Source organism: Anabrus simplex, chromosome 2, assembly GCF_040414725.1.
Source record: "Anabrus simplex isolate iqAnaSimp1 chromosome 2, ASM4041472v1, whole genome shotgun sequence".
Lineage (NCBI taxonomy): Eukaryota > Metazoa > Arthropoda > Insecta > Orthoptera > Tettigoniidae > Anabrus > Anabrus simplex.
Window position 1 is genome coordinate 820314459 of NC_090266.1, and position 26001 is coordinate 820340459.

Genomic DNA, 26001 nt, shown 5'->3' on the forward strand with positions numbered 1-26001 from the left:
GGTGATGGTTCGGTAATAGTATGGGGCTGCATGTCTGCCTTTGGAGTGGGTAATCCGCACTGTATTGACATGAAAATGGACCAGTTTGTGTACATTTCCATACTGAACAAGGACCTCAAACAAAGTGCAGCCAAACTGGGATGGGTGCCCCATATTATTCCCAGCAGGATAACGACCCCAAGCACACCGCTCACAACGTGCGGTTATGGTTGTTATATAACGTACCGAAAAGACTGGAAAGGGCCCCACAAACACTGGACCTCAATCCAATTGAGAATTTGTGGTGGCACTTGGAGAAAAAAGTGCAAGCACATAAAGTGACCAGCAAGGAACAACTCAAGAAGGTCCTACAGGAGGAATGGAGCAAGATTTCACCGTTGTTTGCGCAGAGCTGCGATCTAAATGACGTCAGTGGACATCTGCTGAAATTATATCATTATACACTCTACTCTTTTGGTGTACGTTCAATTTTATGTGACCGATAGAAAACATTTTCGTTTGTTTTTGTATAGCCAGTGAGTATATGAGTTAAACAGTTATTATATTTTGTAGCCAGATGGTCGTGCAATGTAAGTATTTATTTTTCACAATATATAAGGTGGAAGAAGTATATATTTTGCGTTAATATATTCCCTACCCGATTGGTGGACGTTCAATTATGTGAGCCACTGTATCTTCCAACACGAAGCTGGCGTATTCGAGCACCTTCAAGTACCACCGGGCTGATCCGGGTTCTAACACTCCACCTTGGACTTGAAAGTGAGCGCTCTACCATCTGAGCACCTCACCCCGACGTTCATTGAAATGTTCATGAATACAGAAAGTTCGGCTGTTTTCGATGTCCATTTCACTTGAACTTTTTTAACTCATTTATTGCGATTTGTTTTGTTCGGACAAATTTAATGTAATTAGAATTAAATAATTAGTAAGTCTGGATGCGGACCACTTGTCCATCTTCACGGACTACAGGTTGAGAAACGCTGCCACAACACTTTTATACTTGAAATGGTCCTTCGGCTTCAATTTCATACTTTTAAGACATTGAATTGCAGCCTAACATACAGGGTTATTCACCTAACATGTTACACAGAAATAACTTCTAAACCATTCAAGATATCAGCATTCTGTTTTCATATTCGTAAATAGTACCCACGGCCTTGTAAAATAATGTGCTACTTAGTCTCATGGGGTGATTAATAACCGAGGTATTGATACTAACTCCATATTTTCAAATAGAATGGCACAAATTCATACAGCTGGCCTAAAAGATCAACTGCGTACAAGTTCAAATATGTAAGTATTTTTAAAATCGGACAATTACTTCTTGAGATATAAATAAAAACAGCATGCGCGGTTTTGCTGCCGCATCAGACGGCGTGAAGTCGGGCAAGGACATATTGCAGCGCAAGCTGCTTCCTGGCCTTGATTCCAGCCACAGAACAGATACCAGGCATGCACTGTAAACATAATGTGATGTACCGTAACTTACCCTGGGTGTGCAACGTTATTGTATGACTGGGCAAACACACAACGGGGAAGGTAGATTAAAGTTGTATTGTTTTGTTTTGACATGTAATAGGTTGCGCTCAGTTTAGCGTTTTTTTCTCACGAATGGGAATGGGAAGGATTTGGAAAGGAAGTCGGCCGTGGTCTATCACAAAGGTACTTATCCGGTATTTGCCTGGTGTTGAACATGGGACACCATGAAAATCACTTTCAGGTTAGGCGAGGCAGGACTCGAACCTACGCTCTCCCGAATGCACGCTTCTGCAGTCGCGCTGGAGCTCTGCGGAGATTAATGCGTGTAAAATAAAACATAAATAATAGTGTTGCTGCCATCTCACCACGATCAGCTCTGACTATTTGCTTTTCTAGAAGGAGGTCTTCCGGTGTTTTGTGTTATGTTTATTTCTCAACTCATAGAGTAGTATCAATATATTGGTTGTTAATCACCCCATGAGACTAAATAGCACGTTATTTTACAAGACCCTGCGAACCATTTACGAATATGAAAACAGAATGCTGATATCTTTAATGGTTTAGACGTTATTTCCGTGTAACATGTTAGGTGAATAACTCTGTATACTGTTTATGCATTTCTCAAAGAAGAAGTAGATAATGGAGAATTACTTCATCAAATAAACTTTTATGCACGCACTGAAAATAACTTCCTTTTACAGTACGTTGAATATCAATCATAAATCACTATCTGAAACCTAATGAATAAAATTCCGAACTTGTGCATGTTTGACCAGGAGAGTAGTCCATCTTCTTACGGTTAGTCAAAAGGGAACTCAAGAAAAGAAGCAAACAATTAAACACACCCCTATATTAAATATATTATTAGCTTTTTTATAATTGGCTTTACGTCGCACCGACACACATACAGTAGGTCTCATGGCGACAATGGGGTAGGAAAGGGCTAAGAGTGGGAAGGAAGCGTCCGTGGCCTTAATTACGGAACGGCACCAGCATTTGACTGGTGTGAAAATGGGAAAGCACGGAAAATCATCTTCAGGCCTCGAGCCCAATATTTCTTGAATGCAAGCTCACAGTTGCACGCCCCATAACCGCACGGCCAACTCGTTCGGTACTCATTATTAGCATGCATACAACAGTTTTAGTCTCTAGATTCTTCTCCTGCTACTACCACTGTGTAGCACAAGTGAATTTGGCCATGTTTTACGGCTAGCTGTCCTTCCTGACGCCAACCCTACGTAGAGGGAGGGATGTAATCACAATTGCGTGTTTCTGTTGTGGTTGGCAGTGTGGCGTGTTGTCCGGGTATGAAGAGGATTGTGTTGGGACAAACTCAAACACCCAGTCCCCGAGCCAGAATAATTAATCAGACGCAATTAAAATCCTCGACCCGGCCGGGAATCGAACAGGGGACACCCTGAACCGAAGGCCTCAACGCTGACCATTTAGCCAACGAGTCGGTTTTAGTTTCTACTTTATGGCTGTTTAATTCCGTTTTAAAATATATAGGTATAGTGGCAAACTACCTCACTCCTCGTCTTGCCTAGTACGCCTCATTTTGGTACTGCCATTGGTTTTTGTGGTTTCCCTATAACTGTATAGACTTTGGTGGTGCTATTTGAGGATCCAACCAGCCTCTGGGCTAACGACCTAACAGACAGACATGTATAGGTGTAAGCTCGGCTGCCTAGCCGAGGTGGCCTGTGCGGAAATGGCTTTGCTTTGCAAGCTTGTTTACTCATTCCACCACTCAATGTCTTTGTAATGAGGTAAGCTCTCAAGGCCAACTCTATGAAGACAGGTATTGTGTTCGTGGCTATTAGGTCATGGTTGTATTTAACGAATGTCTTCCTTACACCTTGAGGTCTAATTTCGAAAGTTGGAACACGACAGCCAAGCGCCCAAGTTCGCAACCTCAGCAGTATGTTGCCAATTGTCAACTGATTCAAGCAGATTATATGGTTTCGATTACCCGTCAGGAAGTCAGAAAATTGTTTCTTTTTAAATGTTTCCACTTCAGGAGAGGTTCACTCAGCCTACACCAAAATGAGTACCAGGCCAGTCCCTGGAGACAAAGGCTACTTTCATGCCTGTTACTTCTTTCTTGTCTTTTTTTTTGCTAGTGGCTTTACGACGCACGGACACAGATAGGTCTTATGGCGACGATAGGCTAGGAAAGGCCTAGGAGTGGGAAGGAAGTGGTCGTGACCTTCATTGAGGTACAGCCCCAGCATTTGCCTGGTGTGAACATGGGAAACCACTGAAAACCATCTTCAGGGCTGCCGACAGTGGGATTCGAACCCACTATCTCCCAGATACAAGCTCACAACTGCGCACCCCTACCGCACGGTAATCCTGTTACTTCTATCCCCCAGTCGGGCTGAATGGCTCAGACGGTTGAGGCGCTGGCCTTCTGACCCCAGCTTGGCAGATTCGATGTTGGCTCAGTCCGGTGGTATTTGAAGGTGCTCAAATACATAGGCCTCGTGTCAGTAGATTTACTGGCACGTAAAAGAACTCCTGCGGGACAAAATTCCGACACCTCGGCGTCTCCAAAAACCGTCCAAAAAGTAGTTAGTGTGATGTAAAAAACAATAACATTATTATTCGCTTCCCGGACAGTCCATTCATTTTAATTCTGGCGCTCCGTCATCTTCTGGAAACCAAGTAAGGAGCTGGCTCGGTCAAGAAAGCCCAGTGTTGCAAACGATGTCGTTAAACTGATAACGTGGCACTTCAGTATCTGCCGGTCATCTGACTGAGCAGCAGTCTCCTTAATAAGCCATGCTCTAATGGGCTGTTGCGCCGCGGGTATTTGAATGATGATGATGATAATAATAATAATAATAATAATAATAATAATAATAATAATAATAATAATAATAATAATAATAATCCCTGGCCTTTTCTCAGTTTCATGGGTTCAGCATATTGTTTATAGTCTACCCAGTTTTACGGCCGGATGCCCTTCCTGATGACGACCCTACCTACGCGGAGGGATTTATTCGCTATTGGGTGTTTCTGAGGGGTTTGTGGTGTGCGGTATTTTGTATAGATGAAGACGGTTATTGAGACAAAACACAGAGACGCAGTCCCCGAATCGGAGGAATTAAATATAGACTCTTCTACAGCTTTTCCCACACCTGTGGGTCCACGGGTGCGAACTGTGTCGCACATGTTGATTTAGGCCTGCTTTACGGCCGGATGCCATTCCTGACGCCAACCCTATTTGGAGGGATGTAATCACTATTGCGTATTTCTGTGGTGTCCGACTCGTTGGCTGACTGGTCAGCGTACTGGCCTTCGGATCAGAGGGTCCCGGGTTCGATTCCCGGCCGGGTCGGGGATTTTAACCTTCATTGGTTAATTCCAATGGCCCGGGGGCTAGGTGTTTGTGCTGTCCCCAACATCCCTGCAACTCACACACCACACATAACACTATCCTCCACCACAATAACACGCAGTTACCTACACATGGCAGATGCCGCCCACACTCATCGGAGGGTCTGCCTTATAAGGGCTGCACTCGGCTAGAAATAGCCACACGAAATTATATATATTATTTCTGTGGTGATTGGTAGTGAGATGTGTTGTCTGAATATGAAGAGGAGAGTATTGGGACAAACACAAACACCCAGTTCCCGAGCCAGAAGTATTAATCACATGATATTAAAATCTACCACCCGGCTGAAAACCGAACCCAGGACCCTATGAACCGAAGGCCTCATCGCTGACCATCCAGCAAATGAGTCGGACGAATTAACTATAGACTATGCAGTTAAAATGCCCGACCAGATGTGGAATCGAACCCGGGGTCCTCCGAACTGGAGGGCAGTAATCTGATCATTCATCCAATAGTCCTGACAAAACCAATAATAATAATAATAATAATAATAATAATAATAATAATAATAATAATAATAAACAGAACAAAAAGTTGTAGGGGATTTATTTAAAAACAGGACAGTCCTCCTTGTGTTAATGATGTTGAATCTCTGCCTTATGTCGCAACGATTCAAACATGGCTCATGGCTACGATGGAATAGAACAGGCCTAGAAATGGAAAGGAAGCGGCCGAGGCCTTAATTAAGGTACAGCAGCCTTCGCATTTACCTGATATGAAAATGGGGAAACCACGGTAAACCATATATCAGGGCTGTCAGACCCAATATCTCCCGAATGCAAAGTAACAGCTACACGCCTTGAACTGCGTAGCCAACTCGCTCGGTGGTGGTTATGATATAGGACTGAAAGTCCTTATATTAATCGTTATCAGATGCAGGTCTTTCGATGTGACTCCCGTAGGCGACCTGCGTGTCGTGATGGGGATGAAATGATGATGAAGACGACATATACACACAGTCCCCGTGCCAGAGAAAGTAACCAATTATGGTTAAAATTCCCGACTCTGCCGGGAATCGAACCCGGGACCCCTGTAACCAAAGGCCAAAATGTCGTGAACCCGGGAAACTGTCCTCTATAGGATTCAATTTAATAGTAAGTAGTGTACCGAGCTCGACAACTGCAGTCGCTTAAGTGCGGCCAGTATCCAGTAATCGGGAGATAGGGGTTCGAGCCCCACTGTCGGCAGCCCTGAAGATGATTTTCCGTGGTTTCCCATTTTCACACCAGGCAAATGCCGGGGCTGTACCTTAATTAAGTAAATAGTGTTATAGGTGTTCGTGCTACTACCTACATTTACGGTTGACTGAGACGATTATGTGCCAGAATGTTGTACCGCAGGAGTTCTTTTACGTGCCGGTAAATCTGTCGACATAAGACTGACATATTTGCTAATTTCTTTTGCTGTTTGCTTTACGTCGCACCGACGCAGATAGGTCTTACGGCGACGATGGGATAGGAAAGGCCTAGGAATGGGAAGGAAGCGGCCGTGGCCTTAATTAAGGTACAGCCCCAACATTTGCCTGGTGTGAAAATGGGAAACCACGGAAAACCATCTTCAGGGCTGCCGACAGTGGGGTTCGAACCCACTATCTCCCGAATACCAGATACTGGCCGCACTTAAGCGACTGCAGCTATCGAGCTCGGTAATTTACCAACATAAATAAAGGAACTTCTGTGGGACAAAATAACAGCACCTTGTTGTATCCGTAAACTGTAAAAGTAGTTAGTGGGACCCAAAATAATAATAATAATAATAATAATAATAATAATAATAATAATAATAATAATAATAATAGTAATAATAATAATATTAATAATAATATATTCTTCCTTCCTTTCTTAATCCGTTTACCCTCCAGGGTTGGTTTTCCCCTCGGACTCAGCGACGGATCCCGCCTCTACCGTCTCAAGGGCAGTGTCCTGGAGCGTGAGACTTATGATCGGAGATACAAACGGGGAGGAGGACCAGTACCTCGCCGAGGCGGCCTCACCTGCTATGCTGAACAGGGGCTTTGTGGGAGGATGAGAATATCGGAAGGGATAGCCAAGGAAGTGGGAAGGAAGCGGTTGTGGCCTTAAGTTAGGTACTATTCCGGCCTTTGCGTGGAGGAGATGTGGGAAACCACGGAAAACCACTTCGAGGATGGCTGAGAAGAGAATCGAACCCACCTCTACTCAGTTAATTTCCTGAGGCTGAGTGGCTGAGTGCACCCCGTTCCAGCCCTCGTACCACTTTTCAAATTTCGTGCCAGAGCCGGGAATCGAACCCGGGCCTCCGGGGGTGGCAGTTAATCACGCTAACCACAGAGGCGGAATATTATGATTGTTATCATTGTTATTTACAAATGTAATCTACACATAACTCCCAACAATGATCACAAAGTGTTTTTGTAGGATGACGTTCATTATCCTTAAATGGAAAAATTTCTGTTGACAGCATTAAGGAAATACAAGTACATAAGCTTAATATCACAATGGCGCTGTTCTTTCCAGTGTCCTAGTGCAAATAATAAATGAAATATTGTCTTTGAGTGCTGCCTGCTCCATTTAAACGGCCCCTACTAGGATGTTGTATGTGCACCTATCTTGGCTGAATGCGTATGTTTATCATTGTTGAAAGTTTATTTTATTATTTTAAAGAAAAAATATATTGAAGTTGAATAGGTGAGTAAAATGCTACTGTTTGTGTCATCATCGTTTACCCTCCGGGTTTAGCATATCACCTCGGACTCGGCGCGAGAATGATGTATCAGTATCACCGTCAGATATAGTTTGTCCTGAAGCTTGACTCAAACACTAAGACTAAACCTTGGCTACGACTGCAGAGTATATTGGCGCTTAGCCCAGGCGGCCGAGCCCGCTAGGATAGGATAGGATGGGTATTAGGAAGGAACTGGTTGGGTATTGGACGGCGGCGGCCACGAACATAAGTTAGGTACCATCCCGACTTTTGTCTGAATCGGAAAGGAGGCCAAAGAAAACCATTTCGATGATGGCCGACGACTGGGATTTCAATTCACATCCAGGGTGCACCCCGTTCCAGTACTCACAGCTTATTTTCCTCAGGCCTGGAAATCAACCCAGGGCCTTCGGAACCAGGGTCTTAATTTGCACCCCGAAACCAAGAAGACAACTAAAAGCTCATTTAAGGTTGTGGATTTTTCACGCGTAGAGGATAGCGCTAGAGGTAGAGTGGCCAATCGATTGCGTTAGACGCAGAGCATAGGGCCTATAGCGAATGGTTTAGCTCTCATATTCTGCGGAGACGAACTGTGTTGAACACACATGGCGTAAAGTCTTTAATTGAACACGTCAGTATTTCGTATACCTTATCATTGCGATATTAGGCCACCTTAATTATTTCTTACTTGCTTACTTACTTACTTGTTTATTTATTTATTTACTTACCTATTTCTTTACTTATTTACTCACTTACGTAGTTCGTCGTCTTGTACCTTGTAGTGACGACAGGTACGTACTCTTATTTAGGAATTATTTTTGGGAGGGTCGGAGAGTCTAGGATCATTTTTCGATGAGTTGATATTTCGTCTTACTTTCGCGGATTCAGAATATGTACCTTTAAAGCATTCGTAGAGCTATCCTAAATTTACGGGCACGTGACAGGACACACAAATCATCCCTGGACTAGCATATTATTATTATTATTATTATTATTATTATTATTATTATTATTATTATTATTATTATTATTATTATTATTATACAATTTGCTTTACGTCGCACCTAGAGAGATAGTTTTATGGTGACGATGGGACAGAAAAGGCTTAGGAGTGGGAAGGAACTGGCCGTGGCCTTAATTAAGGTACAGCCTCAGCATTTTCCTGGTGTGAAAATAGGAAACCACGGAAAATCATCTTCAAGGTTGCCGACAGTGGCGTTCGAACCCACTATCTCGCGGATGCAAGCTCAAAGATGCGTGCCCCTAACCGCACGGCCAACTCGCCCGGTATATTATTATTATTATTATTATTATTATTATTATTATTCCCGGCTCCATGGCTAAATGGTTAGCGTGCTGGCCTTTGGTCACAGGGGTCCCGGGTTCGATTCCCGGCAGGGTCAGGAATTTTAACCTTAATTGGTTAATTTTGCTGGCATGGGGGCTGGGTGTATTTGTCGTCTTCATCATCATTTCATCCTCATCACGACGCGCAGGTCGCCTACGGGAGTCAAATCAAAAGACCTGCATCTGGCGAGCCGAACCTGTCCTCGGACACTCCCGGCACTAAAAGCCATACGCCATTTCATTTTATTATTATTATTATTATTATTATTATTATTATTATTATTATTATTATTATTATTATTTATTATTATTATTATTATTATTATCTCGCTGTAGTTCTTGTTATTGATCTGCACTCCTATCTACACCACAGGTCGAGTCCATCTCCGTGTAGGGTGCCGGTAAAACTAGGAACGAAATTTTGAGATTGCTTTCCAAATCAGGTAAATGCTGTTTACTAAATATCGTTTATATGTTTATATGGTCAGCGCAAATTCTAGTGGATGCTGATTAGTTAATGCCTTCAGCTTGAAAAGTGAAGTATTTGTAAATAAATCGAACTCCTAAAAACGGCAGAGGAATTTTCGGAGACAGAGGGGTATTGGGTTGAGCCTTCTTGACTCCCCTCTAAATACGTTCTGGGGTGTCTAGATTTTCCGGAGACTATCAACTGGTTCTGTTCCGAAACATCTCTCTCATTCTCCTCGTCTCACATCCGGTGTTGCCTTCACGTCTTCCTCCCAAGTTCTTTTGATCTCCAGCGTGGGAAAGCTAGCTTCACTACTCTGGTACCTTTTATTCTTTGGACATGTCCAAGCCATCGTAGACTGAATCTCTCCAGCAAAGGTAGGGCATCAAGACCGGACCTTCCAGTCCACTTTCTTATGCTGTCTCTTCTAGACCTGTTTTCTGTTTTGTGGAAAAATTTCATTCTCGATGCCTGAAGCTTACTTCGTTGTTTACAGATCAGGGCCCAGGTTTCACAGCCGTAAAGCGAAGTAGGGGGAATATTATCTACTAGACTCGAAGCTTCGTCGGTTTAGGTAAGGTAGAATAGGAAGTTTCTCTTCAACGCATCGATCGAATAGTCTAATCTGCTATCTTATCGCACTGTAGCCACCAACTACAGTGCACAATATACGTTTTTCATAATCTGGCTTAGTGCACTTTTCATTTTGCTGTGTGTATGTACGTATATTATACACAACGAAGGGTATATACAAAGAAAAGCAACATGCAAACAGCTTTACAAAAGTGATGGAGACGCGAAAAAAAAAAGACCCACGAAATTGATAATGTGGAACTTTGAACACGAGATTATGGTTAATTGTGTGGCAGATCAATACAGTGTAATCTCGAGCCCCGAGGCATGCTTGCACACGATGAGTCATACTTAGCACCACGGAATCCACCTTCCTTTGGGGCAGTTTATCCCACCCTTGGATAGCAGCTTCAGTCAGTTGCTGATTGTTAGCAGGATTATAACGACGGTGGGGAACTTCTCTCTTCAGTTTATGCCATGCATGTTCAACAGAGTTAATGTCCAAATAATATGAAGGCTAAACCATTAGCAATATGCACTGCGTCTCAAGGAACTAATTGACCACTGTAGCAATGGCTTATGCTGGGATTAAGTCGTGGGCTACCACTAGACTTAGGTTACCCCTTTTTGATGGTTGATTTAGTAAAGGTCAAGCCTTAAGTTTTTTGAGCTGCAGCCAGTAACCATCAGAGAATCCTGCTGTGTTGTCAAGACTGTTTCACAAGCTACTGCCCTGGCTTCTGTTAGTGTCAATACTCAACACCTGATCAGTAGAGACGGTAGCCTAAGGTTTAGCAGACTGAAAGTTCGGCTTTGTGGCTAAATTAATAGAATGCTTGCCTTTGCTCCGATGACTCCGATTCAATTCTCGGAATCAGCTCCCTCCTAATCTTAATTCCCCTGGCTTGGGGACTGGGTGTTTCATTCATTTCATCCTCATTAGGTCACCACCAGGCCTATACAGATGCCATGCACCATTATTATATTATTATTGAATAACATGTTTGAATTTTGCAGAATTGCCAGCGGTCGTGCCTATCGTTCACTGGTTTATTAGCTTTCTCAGGAGATCAGTGGTGATGTCCGACCCAAGATCACGGGTTTGATTCCAACCAACAAAAGAGAGCACTAAACCTGAAAGACTGCAGTTCATTTTAGCAAATCTACCTATAATTTACCTACAAAATATAAAAATATATTACTCATATTACTGCATCCCTGCAGTGTCTTCCTACAAGGATGTAGAGGTAAAAGGGAGAGAAATACTAGCACTCTGTTATCTATATTATTAAGTACGAAGTATGAGGTGTGGAAGTATATACGATGAGTAACGCATGGTTGTTCATTAGCAGAGGCGATTTGACGAAGCGACGCATAGCACACCTATCTCCCCGGTCCCCGCAGCTATCGGACATCCATCAGCAAGACGTGCGTGGTGGGTCGAGAGGAGAGAGACACAGCACCTGTTTTTTATTTTCGGTCATTTGACGAATTTGAGTTTCCGTCAAATTGAGGTGCGCTAGGGTTAAGATTTCTGTGCTGATGGTACGTCTTCCCCATTGCTCCTGTATTGGATAGATCTGGGGCTCCTACACAGTCAGTGTTTACTTCTCTCTGCACGATACTCTCCTTCCACTTGTCTCGTTCCGTACCTGACCAAAGTTCTCTAAGTTACTGATCTCCTTCCCTTCCTCTCTCCTCATATCCATGCCAATGATCAGGACGTCTGGAATTATCATAACTATTCCATCTCCTATTCTGCTCATTCCCACGATGGTATCTACGGTCACGACCTGAGTTTCCTTGGTTCCGGCCCTGATTCCGTCTCCACTGCTCCCGACGTCTGTCCCACTCGTCATAGTGATACCTAGGCTATTCCCAATTCCTTCTGCCTTGGTTTGGTCTTGCTTCGAATCGTCACCCATTCTTTGAAAATCTAGGTGTCTGGAAAACCTCTCTATCTGGCATATCACCTTGGCTATGGTCAACCACATTTACTTGGTGTTCATATTGCCTTGCTATCCGTAGTACTGATGGATGATGATGAGTATTATCTAACTAACGAAGTATCAGCTCTGCCTGCATAGGTGTTTCAGCTTTAGAAGCGATTAATACCCTCTGAACGTCAGGTGGAAACTGTTTTTGTATCGCCTGAACGAGTTCCCGTTGACATGGAGCCGATTCCAATTCGCGGAATTTGACTAAATGTCCTAAGAAATATTCAGAGTAATTGGTTGGACCTACAGTGTTATATCCGCGAGAGTGCTACATTAACCTCAAATTTTGCTGTAGTGCTGAATTCCAAAATTTATTTAAGAAAGCTGCCTGGATTTCGTCTAACGCATCAAAATTGTAACAGGAACCTTTATATCACAAAAGCGCCACTCCATCTAGATATCGCTCAACAGTCCTCAATTGCCTGTCCACAGGTATTCGGTTATCCCTGATGTATTCACTCAACTCTTTTTAAACTCCCTTTGTAGTTTGGAGACCAAGACCGTCGAACTTCTTGGGGTTGATCTTCCTTGAGCCTAATCATGTTGATTACATCTCCCTGAGAATGAGTAGAATGATCAATACTTCCATTTCCTGTACGGTGCATAGGGCTACTGATATGACTGGGATTACTGAACGAAATATCTGGGTTACTATTTGATATGTCAACCACATCATCTATTTTAGCCTGGACTCTCACGATGTTGTTCAATAAACCACTCAGTTCCAGTTTCTGAGCGCTAACCTCCCGCTTAAGTGAATCTAATTTCTTGTCTGTCGCTTCATGAACAGCTGCTAGTTCGTCACTCAGAACTATAACCCTATCTTGGGTGTCCTTGAGTTGTTTAGACAAATCTAATTCTGTATCACCTCAGTCTTTTCCTATTTCCTCTACGTTCGCTTGGATATCCTTGATATTCTTAAATGCCTCCGCCTGAGACGTACGTATCTTTCCTACCTCTTCCTCAGTACTTCGGACTATTTTTCGACAAATTCGATGTGTTTGTCTACGATTGCTTTAACCTCTTCAGCTATCTAGTCTACTCTAGTATTAACCGCAGCTCTTTCGACAACGCCTCGTTTTTCTCTAGCATCACTGTGAAAATTTTGGCTTTATCCTTCTCACGTGAAATGTTAATTTTCTCTACCTCTGTTTTCAAATCTGCCCTGAGTTCAGCTTGATTTGTCATCAATTGCTTATGTAACTGTTTGCTTTCTGTTAAGTGCCTATCGATTTCCCCTTAATTGCATCCTGATTTTCATTAAGCACACGATGTAATTCGCTAGTTTCTGCAAACTGCTGGTTAATCTCTATTTTAAAGTCGGCCTGAGCTTTAGCGTTCTATTCTTATTGTAAATTCTGGTTACCTATATATTTCTTAATATCATCACTCGCCTCCCTGCAACTATCCTGAGTATCCTTCACGACCTATTTCATGCCTTTCGACACCACATCTGCACCATCTAATTTAACGCCCACGTTTCTAATTTATTATCCACAGTTTCTAATTTACTATTCATGTCCTTCATGTTAGCCTCCACGGCCTTCATATTATCAATCATGTCCTTTCTGTCAGCCTCTATGGAATTCATGCCATCGCAACAGTAAAATGCTTCACAATTGGTCATTATTTTACTGATGTCAACCAACGTGACTTATGTTCTTCCCTCGATGTAACTTTAGCCACTACGTTTGGAAACATTTTACTGGTGCACAACGTGTCTAAATCTCTTCGTTGAGTGACTTAAGCCCGACAATTTTCACCTCACAGAAAAGGATATTATGGCTGATTCTGTACTAACACCTAATTGTTTACTTTAATAGCGCTCCTGATGATAAGCAATAAGGGTTTCTCTGAACAAATTTTAAGTCCTTAAATTAACCCATAACCTAGGCACTACATTTTGATCGATCTAACAGAGTCTAAACAAACAGGCGCGCCTTTTCGGCAATTTTCGTTCTGGAGCTATTTAGCGGTCTTAAGTCTTTACCTTTAACAACCAAATTGTTTCAGTTTCCTGGCGTTTACCACGGCGGTTTTGTCGCCAGTTCTTCTTAAAATGGACGTTTATTAAAAATAGTTCCGCCAAATTACTTCGTATCCCTGCACATTCTACACGTGTGGGTGACGTAATTTCTGTAGCGTTCGAATGAGAATCATCCCAAATGTTCTCCACGAGCCGTCTCTGGTCAGAAATAAAAATGCAACTAGGGCTCCTCCTGATCTGTAATTTATATGGTCCCTCATGTAATGAATTGAGGACTCTGGCTTCTTATGACTCAAACGTCATGTGTTCATATATCCCAAATGCAACGAATTCCTTCCGCGGAGAGATAAGAAATTCTACGTTAACATAATCCAGATGGTGAAATTTCCAATTTTGACGTCGGATGAAAAAAGATTTTGAACTATAACTCCCACTTCATAGTTCTTCCCTCTTCTGCAGCTGCTACCACCTGGTTTGAAGATATTGGTTTATCCGCTCTACTTCTTGGTCGTTCTGCGTCATCATGTCTATCTCCTGTGAGTCTGTCTCGTAACTACTACTGGAAATTCGGCTTTTTCTTTCTACCATTTGACGAATTTCAGTTTCCGACAAAATGAGGTGCCCTGGGATTAAGATTTTTATCCTGATGGTACGTCTTCCCTATTGCTCCTGTATTGGATAGATCTGAGGTTCCTACATAGACAGTATTCACGTCTCTCTGTTGGATACTCTCCTTCAATTTGTCTCTTTCCGTACCTGACCTAAGTTCTCCTTCCCTTCTTCTCCCCTCATATCCATGCCATCGATCAGGACGTCTGGAATTATCCTAACTATTACATCCTCTATTCTGCTCATTCCCACGATCGTATCTACGGTTGCGATCTGAGTTTCCTTGGTTCCGGCCCTGATTCCGTCTCCACTGCTCTCGACGTCTGTCCCACTCTTCATAGTGATCCATAGGCTGTTTCCAATTCCTTCCATCTTGGTTTGGTTTCGCTTCGAATCGTCACCCATTCTTTGAAAATCTAGTTGTCTGGGAAAACTCCCTATATGGCATATCACCTTGGCTATGGTCAACCACATTTACTTGGTGTTCATATTGCCTTGCTATCCGTGGTACTGATTGATTATGATGAGTATTATCTAACTTAACAAGTATCAGCTCTGCCAGCATAGGTGTTTTAGCTTTAGCAGCGATTAATACCCTCTGAACGTCAGGTGGAAACTGTCTCCGTACCGCCTGAAAGAGTTCCTGTTGACTTGGAGCCGATTCCAATTCACGGAATTTGACTAATTGTCCTAAGAAATATTCAGAGTAATTGGTTGGACCTGCAGTGTTATATCTGCGAGATTGCTACTTTAACCTCAAATTTTGTTGTAGTGCTGAATTCCAAAATTTATTTAAGAAAGCTGCCTGGAATTCGTCGAACGTATCAAAATTATAATGGAAAACTTTATACCACAAAAGCGCCACTCCGTCTAGATATCGCTCAACAGTCCTCAATTACCTGTCCACAGGTATTCGGTTATCCCTGATGTATTCCCTCAACTCTTTTAAAAATCCCTTTGGAGTTTGGGGACCAAGACCGTCGAACTTCTTGTGTTCACCTTTCTTGAGCTCAATCATGTTGATTACATTTGTGACATTCTGTCCCTGAGAGTGAGTAGAATTTTCAAAACGTCCATTTCCTGTACGGTGCATAGGGCTACTGATATGACTGGGATTACTGAACGAAATGTATAGGGTACTGTGTAATCCGTTAACCACATCATCTATTTTAGCCTGGACTCCCACGATGTCGTTCAATTAACCACTCAGTTCCAGTTTCTGAGCGCTAACCTCCCGTTTAAGTGAATGTAATTTCTTGTCTGTCGCTTCATGAACAGCTGCTAGTTCGTCACTCAGAGCTATAACTCTATCTTGGGTATCTTTGAGTTTTTAGACAAATCTAATCCTGTATCACCTAAGTCTTGTCCTATTTCCTCTACGTCCGCTTGGATATCTCTGACATTCTTAAACGTCACCTCTGAGACGAACGTACCCTTCCTACCTCTTCCTCAGTACTTCGGAGTATTTTCTTTTCGATAAATTCGATGTGCTGGTCTACGGTTGTTTTAACCTCTTCAGCTATCTTGTCTACTCTAGTGTTAACCGTAGCTATCTCTTTCGACAACGCCTCGCTTTGCTCCTGCATCACAGTAACAATTTTATATTTATCCTCCTCACGTGAAGTGTTAATTTTCTCTACCTCTGTTTTCAAATCTGCCCTGAGTTCAGTTTGATTTGTCATCAATTGCTTATGTAACTCTTTGCTTTCTGTTAAGAAACTATCGTGATCCCCTTTAAATGCATCCTGAATCTCAATAAGTATGCGATGTAATTCGCGAGTTTCTGCAAACTGCTGGTAAATCTTGATTTTAAAGTCAGCCTGACCTTTAGCGTTCTCTTCTAACTGTAAACTCAGGTTACCTATATCTTTCTAAATATCATCACTAGCCTCCCTGCAAGTCTCCTGAGTATCCTGAACGACCTATTTCATGCCTTTCAACTCTACATCCGCAGTATCTAATTTAACGTTCATAGTTTCTAATTTATTATCCACAGTTTCTAATTTACTACTCATGTCATTCAAGTTAGCCTCCACTGTCTTCATGCTATGGCCCATGTCCTTTTGCATCTGGAGAAACTGACCCTGTGTCCCTTCTCCTTCTTCACCCTGCATTACTTCAACGAATATAAACATGTGAGGATGCTGGCGAACCTGCAATTTCAACCGACGTACTCCAAAACTATGAGCAATAAACAATATAATCCTCTCCTACTTTGCAAAATATAAAATTCAACATGACAACATCTTAATTATCTTCTTCTTCTTCTTCCTAATCAGTTTACCCTCGAGAATCGGTTTTCCCTCGGACTCAGCGAGGGATCCCACCTCTACCGCCTCAAGGTCAATGTCCTGGAGCTTCAGACTCTGGGTCGAGGGATACAACTGGGGAGGATGAGCAGTACTTCGTCCAGGCGGCCTCATCTGCTATGCTGAAGAGGGGCCTTTTGCGGGATGGGAAGATTGGAATGGATAGACAAGGAAGTGGTAAGGAAGCGGCCGTGGCCTTAAGTTAGGTACCATCCCAGCAATTGCCTGGAGGGGTAGTGGGAACCACAGTAAACTACTCCCAGGATGGCTGAGGTGGGAATCGAACCCACCTCTACTCAGTTGACCTCCCGAGGCTGAGTGGACCCCGTTCCAGCCTTCGTACCACTTTTCACATTTCGTGGCAGAGCCAGGAATCGAACCCTGGCTTCCGGGGATGACATCTAATCACACTGACTACTACACCACAGAGGCGGACAACTTAAGACTCACTGAATAAGAATGTGACATCAACGTTCACTTGATCAAAGTGATCACTTACGACTCCCTCAATATCGTCTCCAATTTCTAAACGTTATCTTATCGTAAAATTTATAACCCTCATTTGGTCAATAAATTTTATCTTCCCAGCCTCTCTCGTCGGGCGTTTATCTCCTTCTCTCAAGTTCACTCTCAATGGTTCTGTATTGGTTCATAGTGGCTTACACCTCAACGATGACCTCTACTGTCTTAGTCTTTCATTCACTGTGACTTAAATTCAATCACATGTTGGTAATGAAACGTGGCTAACGCTCCTTCTGGGATGTGACTAAAGTCCCCACTGGTGGTCGTCGTTCTACTGATGACAACCAACGCTGTTATATCCTTCTTTCTCAATGACTTAAGCCTAAACCTTGGCGCATAATGTTACTGTTTATAATGTGGCAGGGCCTCAACATTATTTCCCGCTATCGTTTTATTTTTTCGTGATCTTTGCTCCGTCATCGTTATCGCGACATAGGACCCAATGTTGGTCGCCATTTTACTGTTGTCGCAACAGTAAAATTCCTCACAATTGGTCATCATTTTACTGATGCCAACCAACACGACTTATATTCTTCCTTCGAAGGAACTTTATCCACCACCTTTGGCAACATTTTACTGGTGCACAACGTGTCTAAATCTCTTCGTTGAGTGACTTAAGTCCCACGTTGGGCGCCATATTACTGAACGCTTTACGCTCTTCGAAGGATACCTACCTTCCTTACCTATCAGCAAATCGGCATGAGATCTTTCTCTTGGGTCGTCTATAGGTTCTTCGTCACTTGCTTACGGAAGAGGCGGGTTTCACAAATTTAAACTAATATCCACAATGAATTAACTCGCTTTTAAAAGGAATCTCCGTTTATTTACCATTGGAAACTGAAAACATGTGACATTTCACAACATCTAATCACCGAACTCAATCCTGTCCGTGAAAAAACGATGATGAGAGACGCTGGCTTTGGAGACCTTAACTCAATTGCCTGAGGGGCACCCTCACTAGAAACCATTATCATAATTTAAGAATGAAATAAAGGAAGTCTGGAGATCCCTAAGATTGGCTTCCTTGTGAGACTGCACGTACCACCATAATGATTTGTGATGATCTAGCCCCCGTAACACGAGCTCTGGACTATTGGTATAATCAAGGCAGTCCAATCGGTATGGCTATGTCATGGACCGACATCTAACTGTGTGATTTACGTTAAAACATTGTGGATGATGACCGCAAGAAAAATGGTGCTATAATGGCAGATGGCAGTAATCTAATTCACTGAGGTTGATGACCCCATGGCCATACAAACTTCTAAGCTGAAGGCTGAACACAATTAAGTTAAAATAGTTGATGACCAAAGTTTCCAAGTAAGTAAATCCCCAGCACATATTGTGCTCAACAAATTAAAATAAAACAACAACAAACTCTCACCACACCTGTGCGGGTAAAGTCCCTTGTTATCGGGCATGTCCCCTTAATCGTTACGTTAGTAACTTTAAATATCCCAGCAAATAAAAATAAGACTTCCAGAATACATTTTCAAGTTAATCACTTGGTTTTAAGCTAATTCTCAATTTACGGTTCCACTGAAGTTAATAAATTATAAATGAAGTAATCTCATAATCCTAATTAACAACAAATTTATCTACCCTGGATGAAGTGGTTTCTTTAAACTCCCTAACTGTTTCAATTAAATTTACGTTATCAATTGGACATGTTTACCAGAAACGTTCCTGTGAAGAAATATTTAACCCTTCATTTGTTTACGCTCATAGTTCTCATGTTTCTCAGCTGTAATCGAAACACGTTGTCATAACTACCGGTATCACTTATTTATTCCATGATGTCACTCAACAAGTTTACATTATAACACTAATAATTATTAGGACCCTACCTTGTATAATTCTTACCTTAAATCGTATAATCTGCATGAATTTACACTCAACGCAAAATAAAACAACCCATGTCAATCTCTTATAACGTCTACGGTTACCCTCGGACTAATTCCGGTACCTCCTTCTATTATGATTTCAAGCCGATGAGACTCAATTGTCGTAATGACCTCTCCCAAACTCTAGGGTGGATGGACTACTGCACCCTCATGTGCTCCACAAGCATGACCTCATACTAGAGGAACCTACGCTTATGCCTTGGAAACCAACAACAATAACAATACATCATCCATCACGAACTCTATGGATTGACAAGCTATCGTGACATTCAAATATAAATAACCGCAAGACCTTGGACAACCCTGAACAACACGAAGCAACATCAGTTCGGATTCTCAAATTTTGACAGTCCTGAAAATGTTTTTTCACAACATAACACAACATCGTATCACTTCCGTCGCCCCGTTAATGAATCTCGAGTTCTCTTACCATACGGTCCTCTTCTTTAGTAATGAAGTCTAGTTCCAAACATTTATTATAAATGACAAAATCTCTGTTACAATTTCTTTCTGATACATTAACTGGCTCGATCGCCGAAAACATAGGTGGCTTACTACCTGGAAAGTGGACCCTTTTCGTTATCTCAAGGAAAACCACACACGTTATCTTTAAATGCATCAAATGAAATCTCGCCTCACTGACAACTCGCGTGAAATGCAATTCTTAACCAACACAGAATATGCGTAAAGAATTCATTTTAAACGTCACTTGAAATGTTCCTATCCATCACGGTCCTACGGTTTCACGCGGGATCCTAACTGTGGAATGACCCCATTCCCATATAATTAAATAACACATTTATAAATCCTCCTGTTCCCTACAATGAAACATCCCGACACAAAATCTCTTCAACACTACAGGATTTCAACAACCTGAGCCACATTCCTCCCAACTCTGCAAGACTTGAACCACTTGCTACCTCAAATTCTCTACACGACAATGACATGGATATCTCTCTTACGTGATCCACTATGTTGTTACATAAAACAATCTGTGACGAATTAACCATCTCTCCTCGCATATCTGAATTAGTCAACAAAAATACTTCAAAACCGAAACTCACAAATTGACTTACAAAATTTTACCGTTATTTTCCTCTCATCAATTCTACGAAGATTTTAATAGACCTTTTGAATAACACTTCCATTCCACAAATCACACACCAGTTTCGCCTCGTACCTTCCCTTGACAAATTTAGAGCTCCGAACACATGACGGTGTGCTTTCCAATGCCCCACGCCGCTGGCTACGCAGAAGCGTTTGACGGGGTAAGATACGTCCATGCGCGTACCGCGATGTTGTGGGCGCTCCTCAGCTGACGAGGAGATCGTTGTATGGAATTCATGCATTAACTTACACTCCGCACATACGAAAAAGCCCGCCCAAAAAAATTAATGAGAGCCTACACCGACTACCGTGTACACACGCAATAAATATACATAATAGCAAGTCTATGGTAAGATCAAAAGGTACTTATGTATAAAAACTGAACACGTTTTGCATTGTACTGAACAATCGACACAAATCTTTTGGAAAGCCATAAACAAAGAACGTTAGCAGACTGAATAAGAAGACTGAAAAGTACACTACTAACAAAAATAAATATAAATAAACAAATATTTGAATTTCAGTCCCCGAAAACAGAAAAAGGCAGTATACAGGCCAAGCGATACCTCAAAAATGATCAAGTTGCTCACTTTAATATAAGAGTCATGTTTGTAACTGATATGTTTGAACATTCGGAACAGATACATATAACTGAAACCTAGGCCCTATATTTTAGCATTATTGAAAATACGAAGACATGTTCAAATGACAGCAGTCTACAACTTAAGTATGATTACAGATCGTGAGATAAAAGTACCTATCAGCGGACTGGTGAACACAATAATTAATTAAATATTTACGAACTCCTGTACTGATAGCAAGAATTTTCAGTATCAACAAAGAGAAAACCTTTGAAATAAAATATTTCCATGACTTATCATTCCTCTCCGATAAATTATTAGAGCAAATTTTACTCAATTCTGTGAACAGGTCGTTTAAAAATCACATGACTGCAGAAATCTTTCTAAAAATCAGATTCATTTTTAATCGTTTTCTGGATACTTATCTTACAGGGAAAATTAGAAGGAAAATATCTCCTGGGCGAAGAACAATTTCCTGGCGCGACAGCCTTAAAACCTGGTTCAACAAATTATCTGCAGAACTGTTCCGAATGGCAATGGATAAAGCCAGAATAGCCATGTTGATCGCCAACGTCCGAGGCGGAGAGTCACGCTAAGAAGAAGGAGAAGAAGAATGATATGAAATGCCAGCCCCGCGGTGCAGGGGTAGCGCGCGTACCTCTTACCCGGAGGCCCCGGGTTCAGTCCCCGGTCAGGCCAGAAATGTTTACCTGGATCTGAGTGCTGGTTCGAGGTCCACCCAGCCTACGTAATTACAACAGTCGAGGAGCTATCTGCCAGTGTGATAACGGCCGAGGGGATTCGTCGTGCTGACAACGTGACAGCTCGTAATCTGCAGGTCTTCAGGCTAAGAAGCGGTCACTTCGTAGGCCATGGCCTTTCGGGCCTGTTGTGCCATTTGGTATGGTTTGGTTTGGTTTAGATATAAAATCACGTAATTGGATGACTAGAACTTAAATGATAATTTCTGTGTGATTTGCTGCCCGTGATGCTGCCTGACATTCGTTACACTGGTGCTAGCCTGCCTCTATTGTGTATATCTTAAAATGAAATGAATGTCTAGAGTTAGTTTGATTTTCTCCGAGAGGATTAGGCTTAAGTAAGAATGTAATAATTTAAGAAAAACCCTCCTCATAATATCATCTTCTTACATATCACTGCTTTTACAAACTCGAACCGAATTAACATTGAATAAAAATTGAAGGTGCGTTCTAATTTTTTCTCTAATATGAGCACCATGATTTACACCAGAATGAAAATAAATGAAGTTGAATGTAAAGCACTTGCAAAAAGATTAACATCATAGATAAACAGTTATTTTGATTAGGGATTTCTAGGATTGACAAAACTGTAAAGAGTTTTATTTATACTTTATATTGTCAGATTTGTCTGGAATAGCGTATTAACAATTGTATTCTTTTATTGTAAAGCAAGTATGAAAGAGTCGTGAACATAAGCCATACGATAAGAATAAATCATTTTTCCAGACAATTGATAATAATTTGAAGCAGTACCTTACCCTAAAACGGTATTAAAAGGGTTTTATCAAGCTTTATCGATAATATCTTGCAGATTCTAGACTCAGGTTTATCAAATTTGTAATACCGGCACAGAGTCTGTGTGAAAAATATGTATACTTTTTCAGAACAGGTGTTTAATTATAAACAGATAGGGGCGCGCAGCTGTGAGCTTGCATCCGGGAGATAGTAGGTTCGAACCCACCTGCCGGCATCCCTGTAGATGTTTTTCCGTGGTTTCCCCATTTTCACACCAGGCAAATGCTGGGGCTGTACCTTAATTGAGGTCACGGCCGCTTTCTTCTCTCTCCTAGGCCTTTCCTATCCCACCGTCGCCATAAGACCTATCTGTGTCGGTGCGACGTAAAGCAAATAAAAAAAGTTCTAAACAGTTATCTACGATGAATTGGAAAATGGCAAAGAAGAAGAAGAAGAAGAAGCCTAAAGATTCTAAATTTCATATCCATAGTTCTCGATTATGATAATCGAAAGTCATTTTATAACAGTTAAATTTCTACTCACTTGTGAAAAGAAATACCAGATCCCTTCTGATAGCGATCTGTACAAATAAAGGCTGCACACGAATTCTCCCTCGTGAACATCTTTCCATTCCAAACGTAAGGCCTAATTTACTTCCCTTTAGTATTGCCAATCAATTTATCTACCGTAATGTATAAGCTCCCACATTCCTTGAAAATATTTGACAATATATTATCACTCCGTCACTTATAATACCACAACAGATCCAGTAACAGACATAATTTAATTCGAAATCATGCAAGGAACTGTAAACATTACCACGTGTTAGCCATGCATTCGAAGCTAAAGCGCCCACAACATGGCGATGCGCGAAAGTGTTCAATATTCCGCAAAGCATCAGCGCGCTCTGTGGGTCTAGATAAGTAATATTAAAGTCTTGGTAGGCCAAGGCCCTTCCAGGGCTGTAGTGCCAAGGTGTTTGGTTTGGTTTTGGTGCTTTCCGCAACAGCTGGCATTCATCATTACTACGCAATCGCTCTAAATGGTAAACCACGGATTTCACTTACAGGAATTGCACCTTTACAAAACAGAATATCGTGATAAATTAATATCTTAACCTGGGCAAACAACAAATGTAGGAAATAAACGTACAGAAATGATACTCTGCTCTTCACATTACATTCGTTTTACAGCCATCAAATCTACTAATATACAACATTTCACACGTTAGTTCCGCGGCTCTACTGATTATCCAAGAAAAATAAAATGACATTTCGTCGTATTCCTCTGACATTTCCATGAAATAAAAAGGGTGACTAAAGTGCGTCACAGATACACAAATTAAATAAACAAATGCACTTTACAAAGGTAACTTACATACCTGGAAGTCGTACGTGGCCTTGCATTTTTACAGGCCCACCAGCCTCTCTCAATCGCTTATCTAGCTATCTCAACAAATAGTGGCTTTCAGTCGCTTAAGTGCGGCCAGTATCCAGTATTCGGGAGACAGTAGGTTCGGACCCCACTGTCGGCAGCCCTGAAAATGGTTTTCCGTGGCTTCCCATTTTCACGCCAGGCAAATGCTTGGGCTCTACCTTAATTAAGGCCACGGCCGCTTCCTTCCCATTCCTAGCCTTTGCCTGTCCCATCGTCGCCGTAAGACCTATCTGTGTCGATGCGACGAAAGCAATTAGAAAAAAAAGATAGTGGCTTTACAAAATATACTCATCCTTTAATTTTTACTTGATATCATTCATCTGAAAACAACGACATAAAAATATAAATGCCCTTCACACATTTTCTTCCTTGCAAACCGAACACGTTCGTCAAATCATCGATCCGCACAAGCAATAAAGTAAAACAATGATATTTTCTAATTCAACTGCAGGACTTCGCCAATATAATGACCGTCTGTTTCCTGGACTTAAATCTAAATGACGGTTCCACATTTCGAAATACCTGTACAGTTAATGTACCTTCTAATCTATCTTGACTTGGAGATGACGTTATTTAGCCACCTTTGGCCAAATTATCGTCCCTTTTGGGGACGTAGTCTTCCCAACAAGTTTACAATGTTAGTCTGAACGACATACAGTCGCCTAAAACTCACTGGACAAAATGTGGTAATTGAAAATGGCGTGGCATTGTTTTATAAATGTTTCTCCCACTACCAAGCCATCTACATTTACCGCCAAAAGTTCATAGACACTGTTTTCACTTCACAGAAAATATAATTATGGCTGATTCTGAACTAACACAGAATTGTTTAGTTCAGTAGCGGTGCCTATGATCAGCAATAAGGGTTTTTCTTAATTAATTTGAGTCTTGAAATTAACTCATAAGCTAGGCACTATATTTTGGTCGATGTAATAGAGTTTAAACAAACAATTCGACGATTTTCCTCCTGGAGCTATTTAGCAGTCTAAAGTCTTTACCATTAGCAATCAAATTGTTTCACTTACGATTTCCTGACGTTTACCAGGCTGTTTTCGTCGCTAATTCTTCTTAAAATGGACTTTTGACAAAAAATAGTTCCGCCACATTACTTCGTATCTCTGCACGTTCTACACGCGTGTGTGACGTAATTTCTGTAGCGTGAGAATGAGAATCATCCCAAACGTTCTCCACGTGCCGTCTCTGATCAGAAATAAAAATGCAGCTATGGCTCCTCCTGATATGTAATTTATATGCTGCCTCATGTAATGAATTTAGGACTCTGGTTCTTTATGGCCACGGAAAACCATCTTCAGGGCTGCGGACAGTGGGGTTCCAACCCACTATCTCCCGGATGCGAGCTCACAGCTGCGCCCTCCTAACCGCTCGGCCAACTCGCCCAGTGTTTCCCATTTTCACACCAGGCAAATGCTGGGGCTGTATCTTAATTGAGGCCACGGCCGCTTCATTCCAGCTCCTAGCCCTTTCCTATCGCATCGTCGCCATAAGACCTATCTGTGTCGGTGCGACATAGAGCCACAAGCAAAAAATTATGAAAGTACCAATTAAAATAACTATTTATTAGGATGATGAACGTGACGGCGTATTTACGAAAACTGAACTGACGGAAACAAAAGAAAAATTGAATGAAGTACAATTTAAGATTGTAGATTCTGGTATCTGGACACGTTCGATGATGCAGGAGCTGTTTGATGATCCTCTCGTTCTGCCGTTGTCATCTCTCGTAGTAAGTACCAGTCCTATTTCCGATTCGTGCATTGCCCACTAATTGGACAACTACTTTCCTGGCTTTAACACTTGCTATAATACTCATTCGGTCTCGAAAGCCAAGAATAACGGCCGAGAGAATTCGTCGTGCTGGCCACACGACACCTCGCAATCTTCAGGCCTACGGGCTGAGCAGCGGTCGTTCGGTAGGCGAAGGCCCTTCAAGGGCTGTAGTGCCATGCGGTTTGGTTTCTTGGTTTATAATACTCATTACATACTGTGGTAATAAGCCCTAATTTCAATATCAAAACCACCTTGGGTTGAGGGAATACACTTGTATTCTTCCGTATTACAGAAATATAACGTAACTAAAT

At 41.8% G+C, this 26001-nt stretch overlaps 1 protein-coding gene across 3 annotated transcripts in view; it reads left to right on the plus strand.

The window, feature by feature from the left end:
* LOC136864480 (beta-1,3-galactosyltransferase 5) overlaps positions 1-26001 on the plus strand; it is a 350311-nt gene that overhangs the window by 194196 nt on the left and 130114 nt on the right. Inside the window, exon 2 of one of the 3 annotated variants that reach the window (XM_068226292.1) lies at positions 9877-9954. The exons of the other annotated variants lie outside the window; for them this stretch is intronic. The gene's annotated coding sequence lies outside the window, so the exon portion shown is untranslated. The remainder of the gene's footprint in view (positions 1-9876; positions 9955-26001) is intronic. 3 annotated transcript variants of the gene reach the window in all.